Below are 23,755 nucleotides of genomic sequence, written 5' to 3'. Positions count from 1 at the left end.
CTGCTGCCTGAGATCGTCGCTCTTTATCCCCGTCATCACGTCTCCACGCACGCCGCTCCTATTGGATGATGGGACGGCGTGCGTGGCGACGTGATGACGACAAAGGAGAGCGACGGCTATGCAGTGGATCCTGAAGGGACAGATGAGTGATCATCACCGGACCACACGGGGCACCTTAAATGGCTATCCGGCGGCAGCTGAAGCAGTCTGCGCTGCTGGATAGCCGTTTATGCGATGGCCCCGACATACAAAAGCATCGTATGTTGATGCTGCCTTCAACATGAGATGGGCCATCGTAGGTCGGGGGTCACTGTATGTCTAAAAAGGGTGTCACCAACATAAAAAGTTTGTAAAGCACCTAGTGGTCAGTCTGGCGAGGTAAAAATATTACCAATTTAGATAAAAAAAAATATATATGTTAAACACAAAAAGGCATCTTTAAACAATACATCATTTTCTGATGACACGTTCCCTTATAAGGGGTACAGAAATACTTTTTTTTCTCTAAATCTTGTTGGCTTTTGGTGCAGCATACTGGCATCCCATGCTGTAATTTAGATTATAATCAACACTTTACACCCAAATCCTTCTCCTTTAGGGTATACATTATGCACTACATATCGATTTAAATAGAGCAGCGTGTCTCAATCTGTGTGCCTCCAGCTGTTTCAAAACTACAACTCCATGCATGCCCGGACAGCCAGAGGCTGTCCGGGCATGCTGGGGGTTGTAGTTTTGCAACAGCTGGAGGCACACTGGTTGGGAAACACTGACATAAAGGCTAAACAGTAAGCTATTACGTCTAATTCTCTTTTTGAGTAATCATTTCCGGAAGCTGCATGTTGAGGGTCCGCAATAACCGTACATGTTCTTGGATTTCAGGGAATGCTATGAAAATCTGGTTTAGGAAAATGTGTCCGCCTTTTCTTCCCCCTCAGAAACAGCGCTACTGTTGTTTATAGAATACCGTATATCTGGTATTATAGATAAGTCCTATTTACCCGGGGCTGAGCTGTAATTCCAGACATAACCTATAAAAAGAATGGCTATGTTTGTAAAAAGAAGCAGAGCTTTCATCTAATCTTACAGCGTATCTATCCGTCTCTGCTTTCGTCCACTGTATTATGGATTTTCAAGAATCTGCTGTAGACAAAGGGAAGGATAAAGGTTCCCACAGAAAAGCTGTGATCCACCCCTGTCTGGAAGTCATCCCTTCCTAAATAAACACATATTATGGGAGCATGTCCATTCACTCACTTGTTATTTTTTTTATTGCCTATAAGTCAAAAACAAACCTGTTTTTGTTAAAAATTAAAGAAAAACAATTTCTATACTAGTTTATCAGTTTAGGAAGAGTCCTCCTTTTATAAAGTTGCAATATGTATGGAAAGCAAGCGCTGCAACCTTTTACTGAGCATAGAGCAACAAGGTCAGTGTGAAAGGGAGCAAAAATCCCACAAGTAGATGGACACTGCAGCCCAGTGGTCATAAGTGGTACTACATATCAAATAGATTAGTTTGGATAGTGAGAGATACTGAGGGAGATTTATCAAAAGATTTAGACAGTTGTTTCCCATCTAAAATTGTCGCACAGAAAGTCGCAGTCTAAATACGTGAAACTTTTTCGCAACTTTTGCTATAGTGCATTCTCAGAACATGATGCATTCTAGTCTATTTTAGACGGAAAAATTAATTGGTGCTGAATTTATCAATAGCGACTTTTTGGCGAAAAGTCGCATTGGCCGAAAGTACGCTGAAATGTCAGACCATGTTGGAGTAGGTTTATATACAGTATAAAGCATAGATCCCGAAGTCTGTGCGCAGAATTTATCAAGAGCCGTGCGAAGCACCGATTGGCGTGAAATGGTCCAGGGCCGGCATCTGATTTCCCCCCTTTCCATCTACCGCCTCCTTGATGAAAACCTTGCTGGTGATCAACCACCTCCTTAGGATATATACCGGGTGAGTGCTCCGCTCTTCATATTCTTGGCATCCACTGTATTTGGAATTTTCTCTGTTTTCGTGAAGCACCTTCCGTTATCCTATCTGGTTTATATACGCTCCACTTCCATTAATCCATAGTACATTAGCAGTGTTATATCCAGTGCCAATTCATAATTCTCCTTTTTTTCTTGTTGCTACAATATATATATATATATATATATATATATATATATATATATATATAGATTAGTTAGGAGTAGCCGTATTAGTCCAGTGATGCAAAAAGCAAAATCATCGGTAGTTGCAGTATCTTGTAATACCTTTTTTATTGGACTAACAAGATTTTGTAGAGACAAGCTTTCGGGATTCCTTCCTTTATCAAGTCATAAGCATTTCTGAGCTCACAAGGAGAAAACACAGGTTCTATCTCACAAAATATGCAGGGGTTAAAACAACATTAGTGGAGAATGGACATTAAGTTGGGCCATAAATTGTATAGCAATAGGACGATAGATACAGATAAGGATGAGGAGGGGGGGGGGGGGCTGGAGAGCAGAGGTGAGAATAGTGGTTACGCTGGACAGACAATTTTACTATAGAGCCATAGACTGAAGATAAGACTAGACAGGGGAGGGGGAGCAGGGGTGTAATGGTGTTAGAGCAGGGAGAGGGTAGAGAGTTTAGCAAAGGTTATAGGAAATTTTGATAATGGGATAAGAAGCTTAAATCCACATTAAGTCCTCTGTTCTTGGAGTCATAAAGAACTATCATTTTGGCTTCAAATGTCTTTCTTTCCTGGGTGTTCTTGAAGTTTCCTTTCAGGATCTTGATTTTGAGGTCCTGTAGGGAGTGACCTGTTTGAGTGAAGTGGTGTCCAACTGGGGTGCAATAGTCCTTTTCTCTATGGTTGTTGATGGACGCTCTGTGGAGGTTCATCCTTTTGTTGAGTGGCTGACTGGTCTCACCAATGTAACATCCCAGGTCACACTTGGTGCATTGTATCATGTAGACTACATTCTCTGTGGTGCAGGAGTATTGTCCCTTGATGTTGTATGTCTTGTTGTTGTGGGGGGCCTCAGAATTTGTGCAGATGTGTTGACAGAGTTTACAGCGCGGTTTGGTGCAGGGTTTGGTCCCATTGTCTGTATCTGATGTGTCTGTGGGTAGTTTCCTATTGACCAGCTTTTGTTTTAAGTTGGGTGGTTGTCTGAAGGCCAAGATGGGTGGTTCAGGAAAGATTTGCTTTAACACCTCATCTTCTGCTAGTATTGGCTGCAGGTCCTTGATGATTTTGCGTACAATGGGACCAAACCCTGCGCCAAACCGCGCTGTAAACTCTGTCAACACATCTGCACAAATTCTGAGGCCCCCCACAACAACAAGACATACAACATCAAGGGACAATACTCCTGCACCACAGAGAATGTAGTCTACATGATACAATGCACCAAGTGTGACCTGGGATGTTACATTGGTGAGACCAGTCAGCCACTCAATAAAAGGATGAACCTCCACAGAGCGTCCATCAACAACCATAGAGAAAAGGACTATTGCACCCCAGTTGGACACCACTTCACTCAAACAGGTCACTCCCTACAGGACCTCAAAATCAAGATCCTGAAAGGAAACTTCAAGAACACCCAGGAAAGAAAGACATTTGAAGCCAAAATGATAGTTCTTTATGACTCCAAGAACAGAGGACTTAATGTGGATTTAAGCTTCTTATCCCATTATCAAAATTTCCTATAACCTTTGCTAAACTCTCTACTCTCTCCCTGCTCTAACACCATTACACCCCTGCTCCCCTCCCCTGTCTAGTCTTATCTTCAGTCTATGGCTCTATAGTAAAATTTTCTGTCCAGCGTAACCACTATTCTCACCTCTGCTCTCCAGCCCCCCCCCCCCCCCTCCTCATCCTTATCTGTATCTATCGTCCTATTGCTATACAATTTATGGCCCAACTTAATGTCCATTCTCCACTAATGTTGTTTTAACCCCTGCATATTTTGTGAGATAGAACCTGTGTTTTCTCCTTGTGAGCTCAGAAATGCTTATGACTTGATAAAGGGAGGAATCCCGAAAGCTTGTCTCTACAAAATCTTGTTAGTCCAATAAAAAAGGTATTACAAGATACTGCAACTACCGATGATTTTGCTTTTTATATATATATATATATATATATATATATATATATATATATATATGCTATTTATATAGCATATGTTTTCTACGGGGATTTTCTCCTACACTGGACAGTTCCTAAAATGGACAGAGATGTCAGCAGAGAGCACTTTGGTCATGATGTCAGCAGAGAGCTCTGTGTTCCAAAAAGAAAATCATTTCCTCTGTAGTATTCAGCAGCTAATAAGTACTGGAAGGATTAAGATTTTTTTAACAGAAGTAATTTACAAATCTGTTTAACTTTCTGGCACCAGTTGATTAAAAAAAAAAGTTTTCCACCAGAGTACCCCTTTAAGGACTGAGCCCTTTTTTGCATTTCTGACCACTGTCACTTTATGCATTAATAACTCTGGAATGCTTTTACCTTTAATTCTGATTTCGAGATTGTTTTCTCATGACATATTCTAATTTAACAGAGTGGTAAATTTTCGTTGTTACTTGCATCCTTTCTTGGTGAAAAATCCCCAAATTTCATGAAAATTTTGAAAATGTAGCATTTTTTAACTTTGAAGCTCTCTGCTTGTTAGGAAAATGGATATTCCAAATAAATGTTATATTGATTCACATATACAATATGTCTACTATGTTGGCATCAGAAAGTTGACATGTTTTTACTTTTTGAAGACATTAGAGGACTTCAAAGTATAGCAGCAATTTAAACATTTTCACGAAAATTTTAAAATCTGAATTTTTCAGGGACCAGTTAAGTTTGAAGTGGATTTTAGGGACCTTTCTGTGATAAATACCCCATAAATTACCCCATTATGGAAACTAAAAATGACATTCAAAAAGTTTGTTAACCCTTTAGAAGTTTCACAAGAATAGCAGCAAATTGGAGGAGAAAAATCCAAATCTGCATTTTTTACACATGTTCTTGTAGCCCAATTTTTTTTTATTTTTTTTTCATTTTTAACAGAGGCATAAGGAGAAAAAGCCCCCCAAAATGTGTAGTCCAATTTCTCTTGAGTATGGAAATACCTCATATGTTGACATAAAGTGCTCTGCGGGCTCACAACATGACTCAACAGGGAAAGAGAAACTGTGGGGTTTTTTAAACAAATTTTGCTGTCATGGTTTTTGGAGGGCATGTTGCATTTAGGAAGCTCCCATGGTGCCAGAACAGCAAATAAAAATTTTAAAAAACACACGGCATACTATTTTGGAAACTACACACCTCAAGGAACATAACAAGGGGTATAGTGAGCCTTAACACCTCACAAGTGTCTGACAACTTTGCGTTGAATTTGGACGTGAAAATGGAAAATTAGATTTTTAACATTAAAATGATGGTGTTACCACAAATTTTTATTTTTCACAAAAGTTAATAGGAGAAAATGGACCCCAAAATTTGAAGCTCAATATCTCCCAATTAAGAAAACAGCCCATATGTGGACGTTAAAGGGGTACTCCCGTTGAAAACTCAACTGGTGCCAGAAAGTTAGACAGATTTGTAAATTACTTCTATTAAAACATCTTAATCCTTCCAGTACTTTTTAGGGGCTATATACTACAAAGGAAATGCTTTACTTTTTAGATTTCTCTGATGTCATGACCACAGTGCTCTCTGCTGACCTCTGTTGTCCATTTTAGGAACTGTCCAGAGCAGGAGAAAATCCCCATAGCAAACATATGCTGCTCTGGACAGTTCCTAAAATGGACAGCAGAGGTCAGCAGAGAGCACTGTGGTCATGACATCAGAGAAATCTAAAAAGTAAAGCATTTCCTCTGTAGTATATAGTAGGGATGTAAGAAAAAATCGATTCTCGCGATAATCGCGATTTTTCATTTGCCGATACAGAATCGATTCAAAATATTTTTGAATCGATTCTTTTAGGGATGTGGAATTTTTAATAAAACGCACTTTATCTTACCTGCCAACGAGCCCGCGGAGCTCCGGTACAGTCCGGTACAGGTGTTCGGTCCCCGGGCTGTATTCTTCTTACTTCCTGTTAGTCCGGCACGTCACATGGAGCTTCAGCCTATCACCAGCGGAGGCGGGACATCGCTGCGGCTGGTGATAGGCTGAAGCTCCATGTGACGTGCCGGACTAACAGGAAGTAAGAAGAATACAGCCCGGGGACCGAACACCTGTACCGGACTGTACCGGAGCTCCGCGGGCTCGTTGGCAGGTAAGATAAAGTGCGTTTTATTTTATTTTGCAGCCCGGACGGGATAACATGAGAAAAGTGAGCACCGGAGTACTAGATCGCCGCTGTCAAAGCTGACAGCGGCGTCTATTGGGATCTATGAATGCTCCCAGGTGGGCGATATATCGCGATGTATCGTCACCTAGACGGTATCGCGATATATCGCGATATATCGAATCGCCACACTGGTATCGCGATTCGAATCGAATCGCCAAATTCTTGGCGATTCACACCCCTAGTATATAGCCCCTAAAAAGTACTGGAAGGATTAAGATTTTTTAATAGAAGTAATTTACAAATCTGTTTAACTTTCTGGCACCAGTTGATAAAAAAAAAAAAGTTTTCCACGGGAGTACCCCTTTAATTGCTCTGCTGTCACACTACAATGCTCAGAACAGAAGGAGCGCCATTGGACTTTTGGAGAGAGAATTTTGCTGAAATTGAAATCGGGGGCCATGTGCATTTTCAAACCTCCCATGATGCCAGAACAGCAGAATCCCCCCACATGTGGCACCATTTTGGAAACTACATCCCTCCAGGAACGTAACAAGGGTTACAGTGAGTACTTACACCTCACAGGTTTTTTGAACAGTGGGCCATAAAAGTTTTTAACAGTAAATGATGGTGTTACTTCAAATTTTTCACTTTCACATGGTGTAATAGGAGAAAATGGACCCCAAAACTTGAAGCCCAATTTCTCCCGATTAAGAAAATGCCACATATGTGGATGTTAAGTGCTCTGATGGCGCACTACAGGTCTCAGAACAGAAGGAGTGCCATTGGACTTTTGGAGAGAGAATTTTGCTGAAATTGAAGTCGGGGGCCATGTGCATTTTCAAACCTCCCATGATGCCAGAACAGTGGACCCCCCCCCCCCCCCACATGTGACACCATTTTGGAAACTACACCCCTACAGAAACATAACAAGGGTTACAGTGAGTGCTTACACCTCACAGGTTTTTTGAACATTGGGCCGCAAAAGTGAAAAATTTGATTTTAACACTAAAATGATGGTGCTGCTCCAAATTTTTCATTTTCACATGGTGTAATAGGAGAAAATGAACCCCAAAATTTGAAGCACAATTTCTCATGATTAAGAAAACGCCCCATATGTGGATTTTAAGTGCTCTGCTGGCGGACTACATGTCTCAGAATAGAAGGAGCACCATTGGACTTTTGGAGAGAGAATTTTGCTGAAATTGAAGTTGGGGGCCATGTGAATTTTCAAACCTCTCATGATGCCAGAACACTAGAAAGAGATTTCCTACCCTAACCCGCCCTAAACTAATAACTAACCCGCTCTAAGAACAAAAATATAAAAATATAAAAAAGACTTCTAGCGCAAAAAACCCTCCGCCAAAACATTTACCTAATCAGTGGTAGGCACACTGATTAGCACTTGGTGGCGGATGGGGGCGCAGGAGTCAGTGGGGGGTCTAGCATGTACGCAGACCCCCATACAAAAAAAGACAGAGAAATAAAATAAACAATTAAAACCTGACAAAAAAAAGCACCTGCCTGAACCGCAAAAAGCCACTGATCAGTGATAAATCACTGACAGCAGTGGGGCAGGCCGCACACACAGGTACGGCCTATAGGCGCAAAAAATATAATAAAAAAGACGCTTTAATTCCCGAGAAAGCGTCTTCACCACAAAAAAACAAGAATCAGTACTACGGGACTGATCAGCGGCAGGTGGGCTTTAGCTAACGGTGGCGGACCGCTCTTTTACAACTAAGAGGGCCCAGCAAAAAAAAAAAAGGTCTGTGCCCCCCAAAAATGCTAGGGGCAGACCGCAGTGACTGTGAAGGGCCTAACTGCCCCTACCTAATATAAACTGTCCCTGATTGCTTTTTGTGCCAAGGGGCCACAGAAAGGGGGCAAGGGGGCACTTTTTTCACTATGAGGGGGGAGAGGCAGCACTGGGCTCCATCCTGCACACCAGATCACTGAGAAATGGTGGGCAGAATGGAGCAACATGCTCCTTCACGCACCCCCCCCCCCCCTCCACATACTGCTGTGATTGGTGCTGTCACTACGGCCGCCCAATTACAGCTGTACACTGCCACCTTCCAGTATAGTACGGATGATGATTGGTGGTGTATATTAAACCACCGATCATCATCCTTATCCGGGTCATCAGGTCACACGTGACCCAGATGATCTGGTAAAGCCACAGATCGCCGGTTAGTATTTACCGGCGATCTACGGCAATCGCCAGTATAAGGGATCCTCAGGATCCCCTTCGGCACTTTGCCGGGATGCCTGCTGAAGGATTTCAGCAGGCATCCGGCTCCGATCTCAGCCCAGCGAGGAACAGAAGAGCAGCAAATCGCCGATCTGAATTGACCAGCGATTGGTGGCGATCGCCGATATGAGGGGACCTCAGGACCCCCCTAGGTGATATGCCGGGATGCCTGCTGAACGATCTAAGCAGGCATTCCGGTCCAGTCCCCGCCCGGCAAGCGTCGGGAACCAGAGAAACGCAGGGCGTACCTGAACGCCCTCCATCCTTAAGGGGTTACAGAGTACCTATCATCAAATCATATTTTCTAAACTAACTCAGATTATATTCCATAACTACTCCTAACCCCACACCTGCTTTAAAAAAAATGTTCCAAGCTTTAAAAAGAAGTATATCATACCTTCCCCCTTGCTCACATTGTATGAGCTCCCGGCAGGAGAAAGTGGGTGTTCCCCAGCAGGCGCGATGTCACTGATGCCTGGGAGAGCTGGGCCTCGCCATGCCCTGCACGCACTTCCTTAGTTTGGTGTCCTGCCAGGTTGGGAGGAGACCAAACTAAATGTTTGACTTGAGGCAGGGAACAGAACAGAGCCACCTAGTGGCTGTCTTTTAAATCACATTAAAAACAAATAAAGGTTGAGAATTTTAACAGCAAGTAAATAGCAAAGTGTGATAACATAAGGAATAATATATTAAAAGTTTCGTTTGGTGACAGGTACTCTTTAATTGTTCGGACATTTATACACATGGCGATACCACATTTGTTTTTTTTTGTTTACATTATTTTATTTGAAAAAGTTAGAAAAGGGGGTGACATAAACCTTTATTGGGAAAAGGACTTTTACCTGCAACCTTTTGATTGCAATCAATAATGTTTTGCCATAGCACAGCATTGATCAGTGTTATCCACGTTCCATTAGTGGGGGCTGCTAAGGTCACTTTAACATATGGAGTGCTGATCGGACAAAATGGTAAGAACCCTTTGTCCATCCTAGATTGGACAAAGATTGGACATAGACTGAAAGCGTGAGTGTACCCTCCTCTAGGACTTAACAGGTTCCCTGCTTAGACCAAGGGCGGATCCAGAGTCGAGTCTCGGGAGGGGCACTATTAGAGTATTTTGTGTTGGCGGACAGAAAACAAGATGTTGCTTACGGAACTTACAATATTATTAAATGTATCATACAGTCCTAACCTTGTTTAAGACGCTTAGGCCATGTTCACATGTCAGAATAATTATCAAATATACCAATTGCCACAGAATGGGAAAGTGCTAAAGAAGTTTTTACCATTTAAAACTACAGCTTCCAGTATGACCTAAGTAGTGGTGAGGGGATGCTGGGAGTTGTTGTTTCACCCATCATTACTGCAGAACTTCTTCAGTGACTACAGCTCTGATGGGACACACACAGGAGGATACAGAATGATATCAGTGACTACAGGTGACGTCTTCTCTATAGTGAGGAGAATACACAATGATATCAGTGATTACAGGTGACGTCTTCTCTATAGTGAGGAGAATACACAATGATATCAGTGATTACAGGTGACGTCTTCTCTATAGTGAGGAGAATGCACAATGATATCAGTGACTACAGGTGACGTGTTCTCTATAGTGAGGAGAATACACAATGATATCAGTGACTACAGGTGACGTCTTCTCTATAGTGAGGAGAATACACAATGATATCAGTGATTACAGGTGACGTCTTCTCTATAGTCTTTCCTTATCTAATTCAGATGTACTTACCACGGGACTTGTTCCAGCTAAATGCTCTCTCTGCAGAACTTGATGCCCAGACGTCTCCTCACTATGTCAGCGGATTCTGATCCTCTATATGAAAACAATAATTATTATAATACTGCCAAACACTGTATTCTTCGAATATAATACTGGCACATACCTGTCCTCTAATACATGTCCTCCTAGAATATAATACTACCACACTGTGTCCTCTAAATTTAATACTACCACACACTGCACTCTCTGAATAGAATACTACCACACACTGCACTCTCTGAATATAATACTACCACACACTGTGCCCTCTAAATTTAATACTACCACACACTGCACACTCTGAATAGAATACTACCACACACTGTACCCTCTGTATATAATACTACCAAACACTGCACTCTCTGAATATAATACTACCACACACTGCACTCTCTGAATATAATACTACCACACACTGTGCCCTCTAAATTTAATACTACCACACACTGCACTCTCTGAATGGAATATTACCACACACTGTACCCTCTGTATATAATACTACCACACACTGCACTCTCTGAATATAATACTACCACACACTGTACCCTCTAAATGTAATACTACCACACACTGCACTCTCTGAATATAACTTGCTGTGCAGTGCACCCTCTGAATAAAATACCCAAATGTATTGTGGCCCATAAAAAAACGTACCACCCCAGAAATTCCTCATAATCTACAATATACTTCTGAAATGCAGAACACTCTGTGCCTTCACATATAGTAATAATGCCCCATCTTGTACCCCTACATGTAATAATTATGACCCGTCCTGTTCCCCCCAAATAATAATGCCCTGTGCCCCTAACATATATTGCCCCCTGTGCTGTGCCCTTCACATATAATTCCCCATTCTTTGCCCCTCACATATAATGCCCCCATCATGCGTCCCTCACATATAATGCCCCCTGTGCTGTGCCCCTCACATATAATGCCCCCTGTGCTGTGCCCCTCACATATAATGCCCCCCGTGCTGTGCCCCTCACATATAATGTCCCCTGTGCTGTTCCCCTCACATATAATGCCCCCTGTGCTGTGCCCTTCACATATAATGCCCCCGTTCTATGCCCCTCACATATAATGCCCCCATCATGCACCCCTCACATATAATGCCCCATGCTGTGCCCTTCACATATAATGTCCCCGTTCTTTGCCCCTCACATATAATGCCCCCATCATGCGCCCCTCACATATAATGCCCCCATCATGCGCCCCTCACATATAATGCCCCCTGTCCTGTCCAGTCAGGGGGAATTATATGTGAGGGGCACAGGACAGGGGGCATTATATGTTTGGGGCACATGACAGGAGCATTATATGTGAGGGGCACAGGACAGGGGGCATTATATGTGAGGGGCGCATGATGGCGCATTATATATGAGGGGCACAGGATGGGGGCATTATATATGAGGGGCGCATGATGGGGGCATTATTTGTGAGGAGCACAGGGGGCATTATATGTGTGGGGCACAGCACAGGGGGCATTATATGTGATGGGCACAGAACAAGGGGCATTATATGTGTGGGGCACAGCACGGGCATTATATGTGAGGGAAACAGCACAGGGTACATTATGTGTGGGGCACAGCACAGGGGGTATTATATGTGAGGGGAACAGCACAGGGGACATTATGTGTGAGGCACAGCACAGGGGGCATTATGTGTGGGGCACAGCACAAGGGGCATTATATGTGTGGGGCACAGGGGGAATTATGTGTGGGGCACAGCACAGGGGGCATTATATCATATAATGCCCCCTGTGCTGTGCCCCACACATATAATACCCCCTGTGCTGTACCCCACACATATAATACCCCCTGTGCTGTGCCCCACACATGTAATAACCCCTGTGCTGTGCCCCCCACACATATAATTTATATGTGTGGGCACAGCACAGGGGGCATTATATGTGTGGGGCACAGCACAGGGGGCATTATATGTGTGGGGCACAGCGCAAGGGGCATTATATGTGTGGGGCACAGCACAGGGGGAATTATGTGTGGGGCACAGCACAGGGGGCATTATATCATATAATGCCCCCGGTGCTGTGCCCCACACATAAAATACCCCCTGTGCTGTGCCCCACATATAATGCCCCCTGTGCTGTGCCCCACACATATAATTTATATGTGTGGGCACAGCACAGGGGGCATTATATGTGTGGGGCACAGCACAGGGGGGCCCCCTGTCATGTGCTCTTAACATATAGTGCCCCCAGTGCTTTGCCCTGCAGCACCTCACATTAAGAATTCCCCTTCCCCCCCCCCCCCCCTAAGTTTTTAAATCCCCCTCCCCCTCCGATACAGTGCCCTTAACAGTGGCACATATTCGGTCCCCCAAATCCCCTGGGCCCTGAGCATACTCTGAGTACTTACAGTATGCCGGCCGCGGGGACGGGATTTCCGGGCGCCGGCGCGATGATGTGACGTCATCGCGCCGGCCTGCAGAGGATCGCGTCCCCGCAGCTCACACGCTGTGTACTCACAGCGTGTGACAGCCAGGGTTAGTGAATGGTGGAGCGGAAGCTTACAGCTTCGGCTCCACCATTCTAGGGGGTGGGGGGCAGCAATCTCGGGGGGGGGGCAATTGCCCCCCTGGATCCGCCACTGGCTTAGACTGACAGATGATTGCATCACTGCACAAAATTATTTTAACTCCTGACTTGGCAAATAATATATTTGTTTGTTAGTTAGTGCACCATAGAAGTTTTTACCATGTGAAACTACAGCTCCCAGTATGTATGGGAAGGGTATGCCGGGAGCTGTTGTTTCACCCATTGATGCTGCAGACCTTGCATGTGAACAGAACACTGATGGGACAAAGGCAGTCAAAATACACAATAGCATTTAGCAACTCACAGGTGACATCTTCTCTCTGCATTTTTCCCTGTGCCTTGTCCAGACCACTATGACTTCCTTCAGCTACATCTTATTTCTGCAAAGTTTGCCACCAATATCCCAAATTTTTCAGCAGGTCCTCATCTTCTAAGTGAGGCTTTTCATAAAGCCGTATGCCCCCTAAAACAACAGCTTCTCACACCAAATATGGTGCCACAAAGCTGTGCCCTCTGAAAAAAATAGCACCACTTGCAAAATGTCACCTGAAATAACTTTACTTACTAGGCCCTCTGAAATTTGTTATAATCCTCCCCTAGATAGATGTTCATCTGTACTGTGTCCCCTGAAATACTGATACCATCCAGCTTCTGCGCTCATGTAGTGATGCCGCTCCGGCAGATGATTTTTTTCACTTGTGTGCATTTCCTAGGGATGTGGTGACAATTCATCCCCAACACAGGAAAACTGGATTGTATCCTGCTTCCCTTGACCAGCTGTTATTTTTGAAACCAGTTCAGGAGAACAGGAGAGAACTGGCTAGATCCTAGTGATAGAGGATAGATACTTGCCATGCATTCACTTTCTCCCAGAGTCTGCTGTGCTGTGCTGGGTCTCTTCATCCAATCCTTACAGATGGCTCTATAACCCCTCCTCTCTGTTTTCATGCTAAAAGACAGGACAGGAGTGAGCACAGAGGAGTGCTAGTCCCACTCTCACTTACGGGACTTTTTCCCAGCCTGTGCTTCAGGATTATGTCTGGGTGGTATGGAGACCCCTAGTGGTGTTTTTTTTTTTTTTTATAAGCCATGATTTCTATAAAAAGGAGATCTTTATGAAGTATATTAGAAAGGTTAATGTTTTGCCAACATGTACAACACATAAAAAGTGTTTTTTTTATTTATTCTGACAGTGCCCATTTAACCCTTTAAGGACTCAGGGTTTTTGCACTTTCGTTTTTTCCTCCTTACCTTTTAAAAATCATAACCCTTTCAATTTTCCACCTAAAAATCCATATTATGGCTTATTTTTTGCGTCGCCAATTCTATTTTGCAGTGACATTAGTCATTTTACCCAAAAATGCACGGCGAAACGGAAAAAAAATCATTGTGCGACAAAATAAAATAAAAACGCCATTTTGTAACTTTTGGGGGCTTCCATTTCTACGCAGTGCATATTTCGGTAAAAATTACAGCTTATCATTATTCTGTAGGTCCATACAGTTAAAATGATACCCTACTTATATAGGTTTGATTTTGTCGCACTTCTGGAAAAAATCATAACTACATGCAGGAAAATTTATACGTTTAAAAATGTAATCTTCTGACCCCTATGTAAATGAAGAAAAGTAGTCCAGCAGTCCCTTAAAACGTAGATCCTTTATTTCACTTTTCTTTAAAAGTACAGAGCACACAACATCCACCTTCACCTGGTCAGCAAACAACTCCTATGGACGCGTTTCGAACGCATGCGCGTTCTTGATCACCACACCACCTGTGTGTTCCTCACCTCCTAAGTACCAAGTTCAAGAGGGAGGAGCACCAGCTTCAAGAAGACTTGTGTAAAACACCATTAGTGTACTTTAAAACTTCTTACAAAAACAGGTAACTATTAAAACTTACTATTGCATGAAAAAATGAATGAGACAGAGGAAAAACTGTGTTGTCAAATTCTGCTCGGTGTGTTTTCTGAATCAACCAGTTAAGGTTATACGTGTTCTACACCGACAGCAGAATTGACAGCAATCGCACTGTGTGTACTGGTTCTGAAAAATCCCTATGATTTCATTCACGATAGTTTGCTTGATAAAATGTTTTTTAATAATGCAACATTAATTCCTTCCGTATATTCAGACCGTGCGGTATTCTGGTGCTCCACACCTGAAAAAACCTTTGTTACTTAACCATGTGTTCACACACTGCGTTCCTGAGATGACTAGGCTCGGGGATAGACTATCCTTTAAATTGCTAGCTTTTTTTGGCACTACAGCCACTCCTTGTGCCAAAAGACCTGCCAAGATCTCATCTTCCTTTAAAAGGTGCAGGTTTTTGTAGATTAAACCACGAATGTTTTTGAAATATGGATTGTGTGTGATTGCAAGTACCGGTTTTTGTGTTGTATTATTGTACATTGTTTTCTTTTTATTTGTCACAAGATTTTCTCGATTTTTGTTTTGGACAATTTTCATGGCTCTTTTGAATTGTGTGTGGCTGTAGCCTCTTTTCATAAGCCTGTCCTTTAATTGTTTTGCTTCTTCCTGGAATGTGGAATGTGAAGTGCAATTGCGTTTTAACCTGGTAAGTTCTCCGACTGGAATGGCTCTTATGGTTTGTATGGGATGATTACTATTGGCCCGTAAAATGGTGTTTCCTGATGTGGGTTTGCGATATGTAGAGCTTTGTATTATCTGTCCTGGTATACCTGTGAGCTGTAAATCCAAAAAATTAACTGTGACTAAATCAACATGTTGTGTGAACCTCAAATTGAACTGGTTGTCATTTAAGTATTCCATGTACAGTGGTATGGAAGACATATCTCCTCTCCAGATGAGGAGAAGGTCATCTATGAATCTTCCATACCACTGTACATGGGTGGCAAAGGGATTATGGCTTGAGAAGATAGTGGTCTCTTCCCAATAACGACAATCAATTTTACATTCAGTGCAGTGGGGTGTCAATGGGGGCTAGACATTCCCCCTCATTGGCTAACCTCACCATGTCTTATTGGGAAGAGACCACTATCTTCTCAAGCCATAATCCCTTTGCCACCCATGTACAGTGGTATGGAAGATTCATAGATGACCTTCTCCTCATCTGGAGAGGAGATATGTCTTCCATACCACTGTACATGGAATACTTAAATGACAACCAGTTCAATTTGAGGTTCACACAACATGTTGATTTAGTCACAGTTAATTTTTTGGATTTACAGCTCACAGGTATACCAGGACAGATAATACAAAGCTCTACATATCGCAAACCCACATCAGGAAACACCATTTTACGGGCCAATAGTAATCATCCCATACAAACCATAAGAGCCATTCCAGTCGGAGAACTTACCAGGTTAAAACGCAATTGCACTTCACATTCCACATTCCAGGAAGAAGCAAAACAATTAAAGGACAGGCTTATGAAAAGAGGCTACAGCCACACACAATTCAAAAGAGCCATGAAAATTGTCCAAAACAAAAATCGAGAAAATCTTGTGACAAATAAAAAGAAAACAATGTACAATAATACAACACAAAAACCGGTACTTGCAATCACACACAATCCATATTTCAAAAACATTCGTGGTTTAATCTACAAAAACCTGCACCTTTTAAAGGAAGATGAGATCTTGGCAGGTCTTTTGGCACAAGGAGTGGCTGTAGTGCCAAAAAAAGCTAGCAATTTAAAGGATAGTCTATCCCCGAGCCTAGTCATCTCAGGAACGCAGTGTGTGAACACATGGTTAAGTAACAAAGGTTTCTTCAAATGTGGAGCAAATCGGTGCAAACTATGCAATGTTGCCAGGGTTTGCAAAGATTTTGCTGATAGTACAGATAACCACAGATATGATATCAAACAGTACATCAATTGCAATACGACAAATGTCGTGTATGCAATTGAATGCACTGCCTGCAATTTAAAATATGTAGGATGCACTTCACGTCCCTTAAAAATCAGGATCCGCGAGCACCTATACGACGCGGTCAAAATGGAAAGTAACAGAAATAAATCGGGTGCATCCACACATTTTGCACAGGCACATAATGGAAATACAAATAATTTCATAGCATATGGCATTGAGAAGGTGAAAAAACCCATAAGAGGTGGTGACATACAAAGAAAATTGTTCAACCGTGAGGCCTTCTGGCAGTACACCCTGTGCACCAGAATACCGCACGGTCTGAATATACGGAAGGAATTAATGTTGCATTATTAAAAAACATTTTATCAAGCAAACTATCGTGAATGAAATCATAGGGATTTTTCAGGACCAGTACACACAGTGCGATTGCTGTCAATTCTGCTGTCGGTGTAGAACACGTATAACCTTAACTGGTTGATTCAGAAAACACACCGAGCAGAATTTGACAACACAGTTTTTCCTCTGTCTCATTCATTTTTTCATGCAATAGTAAGTTTTAATAGTTACCTGTTTTTGTAAGAAGTTTTAAAGTACACAAATGGTGTTTTACACAAGTCTTCTTGAAGCTGGTGCTCCTCCCTCTTGAACTTGGTACTTAGGAGGTGAGGAACACACAGGTGGTGTGGTGATCAAGAACGCGCATGCGTTCGAAACGCGTCCATAGGAGTTGTTTGCTGACCAGGTGAAGGTGGATGTTGTGTGCTCTGTACTTTTAAAGAAAAGTGAAATAAAGGATCTACGTTTTAAGGGACTGCTGGACTACTTTTCTTCATTTACCTACAAGTTTCAAGCCTGGCCGGGCTCGGGTCCTTGCAGACCGTGGAGGAGGTGAGCTGAGAGAACTTTATTTCTGACCCCTATACCTTTTTTATTTTTCCACGTACAGGGCAGTATGAGGACTCATTTTTTGCGCCGTGATCTGAAGTTTTTATCGGTATGATTTTTGTTTTGATTGGACTTTTTGATCACTTTTTATTCATTTTTTAATGGTATAAAAAGTGACCAAAATCAGCTTTTTTGGACTTTGGAATTTGTTTGCGCGTACGCCATTGACCGTGCGGTTTAATTAATTATATATTTTTATAGTTCGGACATTTACGCACGCGGCGATACCACATATGTTTATTCATTTATTTTTTTATACAGTTTTATTTTTTTTATGGGAAAAGGGGGGTGATTCAAACTTTTATTAGGGAAGGGGTTACATGACCTTTATTAACACTTTTTTATATAACACTGCACACACTGATCTTCTACACAGATCACAGGCGTGTATTAACACGCCTGTGATCAGTGTTATCGGCGCTTGACTGCTCCTGCCTGGATCTCAGGCACGGAGCAGTCATTCGTCGATCGGACACCGAGGAGGCAGGTAAGGCCCTCCTGGTGTCCGGTCAGCTGTTCGGAATGCCGCGATTTCACCGCGGCGGTCCCGAACAGCGCGACTGAGCAGCCGGGTCACTTTCACTTTCACTTTAGAAGCGGCGGTCAGCTTTGACCGCCGCTTCTAAAGGGTTAATACCGCACATCGCCGCGATCGGCGATGTGTGGTATTAGCCGCGGGGCGTCTGGATGATGATGAAGGCCGCAGTCGTCTTCAACCTGCGGACCTCCAGATGTTTCAAAACTAAAACTCCCAGCATGCCCGGACAGCAGATGGCTGTCCGGGCATGCTGGGAGTTGTAGTTTTACAACATCTGGAGGTCCGCAGGTTGAAGACCACTGATGAAGGGATTGACAGGCGGTGATGATGAAGGGGGGGTGATGACGAGGGGGATGATGACAGGGTGATGATGACAGGGTGATGATGAAGGTGGTGTTAATGACGGGGGTCTGGATGATGACCGGGGGGGGGAGGGGGGGATGATGTATGTCCCACCCTAGGCTTATAGTCGAGTGAATAACTTTTCCTGGGTATTTGGGGTGAAATTAGGGGACTCGGCTTATATTTGGGTCGGCTTATACTCGAGTATATACAGTAGATAGATTTGAGATAGAAGGAACACTAAACCCCTGTAGATATGAGATACAACAGTAAACCACTGTCTGCTCCTCTCATTACATATATTCTTTGTATAATTTTCCCATCTTTGCACCAGAAGTTTTTTCTTTACTCTCCAGCTCCACTTTTAAATATTTTATTAGCTAATGGGTATGGATATGTCAATCACATCATACAAAGGACAGGAAATCACTCCTACATTATGTCATCTGGAAATGCCCACAATGGGGATGGTAATACAATCTGGCATTATATGTTATTAAGTCACAGTGGTTATCAGTAGGAAACAGGAGGAGGACGGAGGACAATCCAGGTCAGAGGTGACTTTATCTCCAGGCTCTAGGTTTGACACAGTCACAATATCATCATAGCTGCTGCAGGTGGTTGATCATTTAAAATACAGGACAATTCCTTTGACATTTCATAATCTAGAAAATCAGGACTCGTAGGCACGTGAATGTACATGGGTTAAATCCCACAAAAAAAGAGTTACTGTAGCACAGGGGTCTCAAACTGGTTGCCCTCCAGATGTTGCAAAACTTTAACTCCCAGCATACCCGGACAGCCAACGCTTTAAATAGCTTTTAGAGCAAGGAGACACATGGTACCTTTCATATACCTGTCTTGGCTTCCATAACATAGAAAAATGCTTTTATTCTCTAGTGCCAAGAGTAGAAGAGGAGTTCCCAAGCCTCTGTGCTGAGGGATGTAACGCCTTCTTGCTCCCATCCCTGTCCATGCCTGATTGACAGGCAGCTGAAAGCTGAGCCCTGACTGTCACTTATGCAGAGGGAGGAATGGGGAGCAAGGAGCTAGGATCAGGCTGAGCCAATAAAGGACATTCACAGAGTTCTCCCTAAGCCGCTCCTGTATTGTCTTGGCTGTGTGCTTAGGGTCATTGGGGGGAATTATCAAGACATTCAGAATTCTTTTTAAACTGCTTTTTTTTCTATGTTTGTCGTACAAAATGCCGCACAAAGGGTCTGTGCGACTTTTTGTGCGGCAATTGCTTTAGAAATGTTTCCATGATTTTTACCCATTTAGAGCACTTTGTGCAGTGTTCACTGATTTACTAAGTGCGAATGTCGCAAAATTGTTGCAGGATCCCAGAAATAGATGGTTCTCAGGTCAATTCAGGACAATACATATTCAGTGCGACTTTTGAGTCAGGGTATATGCGACTTTTCACACAAAAGTCACATGTCCGTACAAAATCTACAACTTTTTAAGAAGTTGTATCAGCAAAATTTATCCAAAAATTAGTCTGTGCGCCGTTTGATAAATTTAGCACATATCTGGAACTATTCCAGCAACTTTTGTGCTCTAAAATAGTTAAAGGGGAATTCCGGGAATTTTTTTTATTTGACTATGCTACAGGGGCTGTAAAGTTAGTGTAGTTCATAATATAGTGTCTGTACCTGTGTGTGATGGTTTTCTCACAATTCTTCTGTGATTTTCACCTCACTATTTATTTTTACCAGCATACAAAATGACTGTTGTCTCAGATTTTTCCCAGCTTGCAATGCGGCCGAGACCTGACTCACTAGTCAGCTGATGACAGGGAGCCTGTCTGCTTCAATGGGTGGAGGGATCAATCTGCAACTAATGCAACAGCTGGAGGCACCCTGTTTGAAAACCACAGGTCTGCAGCTCATTTATGTTTCAATGGGGGGGGGGCTGATGTGTGGGAGGGAGGAAAACAGAATTGTGGGATTTGTAGTCAAAAAAAGAAAAGTCAAACAGGAAATACAAGTTCACAAAAAGCTAACCACAGTGTTATCGTAATCTCATTCAGCTTTCCCTCAACCCTGAACAGTCCACTTGTCCCAGCCGATGGAAAAACACCCCCACAGCTTCCTTAGAGGGACTGTATTGGGACGGTGATGAGCAGTGCCTGTTTTTCTTCAGACAAAATACTAGGCCATTAGGCCAAAAACTTCCAACATGGTTTAATCAGACCAGAGAATGTTAAAAGGATATTCCTGCCACAGACATCTTATACCCTATCCAAAGGATAGGGGATAAGATGTCTGATCGCAGGGGGAGGCCCACCGCTGAGACCCCCTGCGATCTCCTTGCAGCACCAGCATTCTATGTCGGGCTGCTGTTCCAGTCTCCGAAACCTCTGTGTGTCCGGGACTGGAGACATGACATCACGCCACACCCCCTCCATTCATGTATATGGGAGGAGGCATGACGGTGGCGGGGCCCCCCATGATCAGACATCTTATCCCCTATCCTTTGGATAGGGAATAAGATGTCTATGGCTGGAATACCCCTTTAATTCTCACAGCCTGATAGCACATTAGATGCTTTTTTTTTTGCCAATTCCAGGTGGACTTTTATGTGTCTTTTACTGAAAAGAGGCTTCTTTCTGGTCACTCTACTATGAAGCCCATATTGTGGATTGCTACAGTGATGGTTGACCTTTCTGGAAGTTTACCAGGGTAACCCACTGGATCACAGACAAACCAGAAGCATGATCCTGTATGGCATTTATTCATTTTCTGTAAGTGAGGATGTTGTTTTATGAATTATATTGTTCTTATATAATATCCTTCTGCTATAAAATCAATTGTACGTTATAGTGTTTTAAAGTGTAACATATTGTTTACTCACTGGCATCTAACCATACCTTCCCATATCCTGCAGTGGTGGCAGGAATTGGGGATACTGGTTTCGCTGGTTTACTACTGTTTGTTAAGCTTTTCTTCTTCTAATGATCTGTCGAAGAGAAATCCATAAATGTGTTTTTGTCAGGTGTTTGTGTCCTTTCAATAAATCTTTACACAATATGTGCCTGGAGCATGGTGAAGTTCTAATTTTATTTCGACAGAAGGCGAGTAATATAATGCATTTCTTCCTCTTTACTGAAACTCTCAGCAGCGAAATGGTTAATACAATGAAAAGAAAAAAACTTAAGGTGCAACCAAACATGTATAGGGATGAGTCACCAATCAGGACAGGTCCTAGTGTATAAAAGGTCTGTGAGAGAGGCAGTGGCGTAGAGTGGGTTGTCAGCACCCGGGGCAAGGCAAGTAATTTGCGCCCCCTAACCCGTGGATTTTAGCACTCGAATCTCTTCCACTAGATTAGTTAAAGAAACCCTTACCCCCTAAGCACATGTATTGTTTGTTATGAAAATACTGATGTAATGGGGATTTGCTTCTACTCTACACAGTTCCGAAAATGGAGGTATCAGCAGAGAGCACTGTGGTCAGACAGAAAGGAAATTCAAAAATAAAAGAACTTCCCCTGTAGTATACAGCAGCTGATAAGTACTGGAAGGAATACGATTTTTAAATAGAAATAATTTACAATTCTGTTTTTACTTTCTGGCACCAGCTGATTTAGAAAAAAAATGTTATCCAGTGGAGAACCCCTTTGAAGGAATTGGGTGCTGTGTAAGTGGGACTTTTTTTATCATTATTTTCCGGTCTAGTGGCCACAGTGGTTATAAACAGTCTTACCACCCCAATAAGACACATGATCACTTACAGTAGGGTGAGTTTGTGACACTGACACATGTGGAATCACCATAATGTGGTGTATTCAATCCTGGTGCCTAGGGCAGCATGAGTTCTCAATTCGGCCCTGCATATTCTATATACAGTATATAGGGGGAGATTTATCAAAACCTGTCCAGAGAAAAAGTTGCTGAGTTACCGATAGCAACCAATCAGATCGCTTCTTTCATTTTTCAGAGGCCTTCTCAGAAATGAAAGTAGTGATCTGATTGGTTGCTATGGGCAACTCAGCAACTTTTCCTCTAGACAGGTTTTGATAAATCTCCCCTTATGTGTTTAAAGGGGAGCGCTGGAGGGTCTGGGTCCCGACCACGGGAACGTAAGTTTGTGACGTCACAACTCCGCCCCCCATGTCACACGGGGGCGGAGTCGTGACGTCACAAACTTACGTTCCCGTGGTCGGGACCCAGACCCTCCAGCGCTTCCAGAGCAGAAGTAGGTGGGTGCCGCATGCTATATTGTGGGGGTCCCCAGAGGCGGGACCCCCGCGATCAGAAATCTTATCCCCTATCCTTTGGATAGGGGATAAGATGTCTAGGGGTGGAGTACCCCTTTAAGGATGGAGCTGAATAATCCTACCATATCTGTAACCTGGGCAGTTACACTGGAGCTCAGCTGTCAAGAGGCACCACTGCCACCATAAAAGCAGCCCGTAACTTACTACTGTCTAGGTTGAATGAAGAGTACTGAGTACTAGTGAACTTTATTGCTCAATCTAATCTCATAACTATTGGATTAATAATTGGATTACTCCCCATTAACAATGATCCCCTATCTACTGAGGGATAATTGTATCATCATAAGGGATATCACCAAACAGATGCCCCAAGTCACCTGTTGGAATAAGGTACTGCTGGGGACAGCTGACCTATGGAGAGAATGCTGCCCCTACCTTATGATACGACCAATGTGATACAGCCAAGAAGTAACTATGTCCTATCTACACAGGAGTCGTCTAGAAAACCATGGGTCTTCACATCAAATCTGTGCTGTTGCCCTTGAGCAGAGCACAGTAAGCATAGGTTAAGCTCCTTCACTTAACCCCTTAAGGACCAGGCCATTTTACACCTTAAGGACCAGAGCATTTTTTGCAATTCTGACCACTGTCACTTTAAACATTAATAACTCTTGAATGCTTTTACTTATCATTCTGATTCCGAGATAGTTTTTTCTTGACATATTCTACTTTAACATAATGGTAAATTTTTGTGGTACCTTGCATCCTTTCTTGGTGAAAAATCCCCAAATTTGATGAAAATTTTGCATTTTTCTAACTTTGAAGCTCTCTACTTGTAAGGAAAATGGATATTCAAAATACATTTTTTTTGTTCACATATACAATATGTCTACTTTATGTTTGCATTATATAATTTATGAGTTTTTACTTTTGGAAGACACCAGAGGGCTTCAAAGTTCAGCAGCAATTTTTACATTTTTCACAAAATTTTCAAACTCACTA

At 42.8% G+C, this 23,755-nt stretch overlaps 1 long non-coding RNA gene across 2 annotated transcripts in view; it reads right to left on the bottom strand.

Annotated features, from left to right (window-relative positions):
* Nucleotides 1-22,407, bottom strand: part of LOC130281888 (uncharacterized) — a 45,006-nt gene extending 22,599 nt beyond the window's left edge. For both annotated transcript variants that reach the window (XR_008846151.1, XR_008846152.1), the window contains exons 1-2: nt 22,268-22,407; nt 21,405-21,493 (exon numbers count right to left, since the gene is read on the bottom strand). This is a non-coding gene — a long non-coding RNA (uncharacterized LOC130281888). The remainder of the gene's footprint in view (nt 1-21,404; nt 21,494-22,267) is intronic.
* Nucleotides 22,408-23,755: the final 1,348 nt, after the last annotated feature.

This window comes from Hyla sarda, chromosome 7, assembly GCF_029499605.1.
Source record: "Hyla sarda isolate aHylSar1 chromosome 7, aHylSar1.hap1, whole genome shotgun sequence".
Lineage (NCBI taxonomy): Eukaryota > Metazoa > Chordata > Amphibia > Anura > Hylidae > Hyla > Hyla sarda.
Note: the sequence above shows the minus strand (reverse complement) of the source record. Positions and strands in the feature narration are given on the sequence as shown.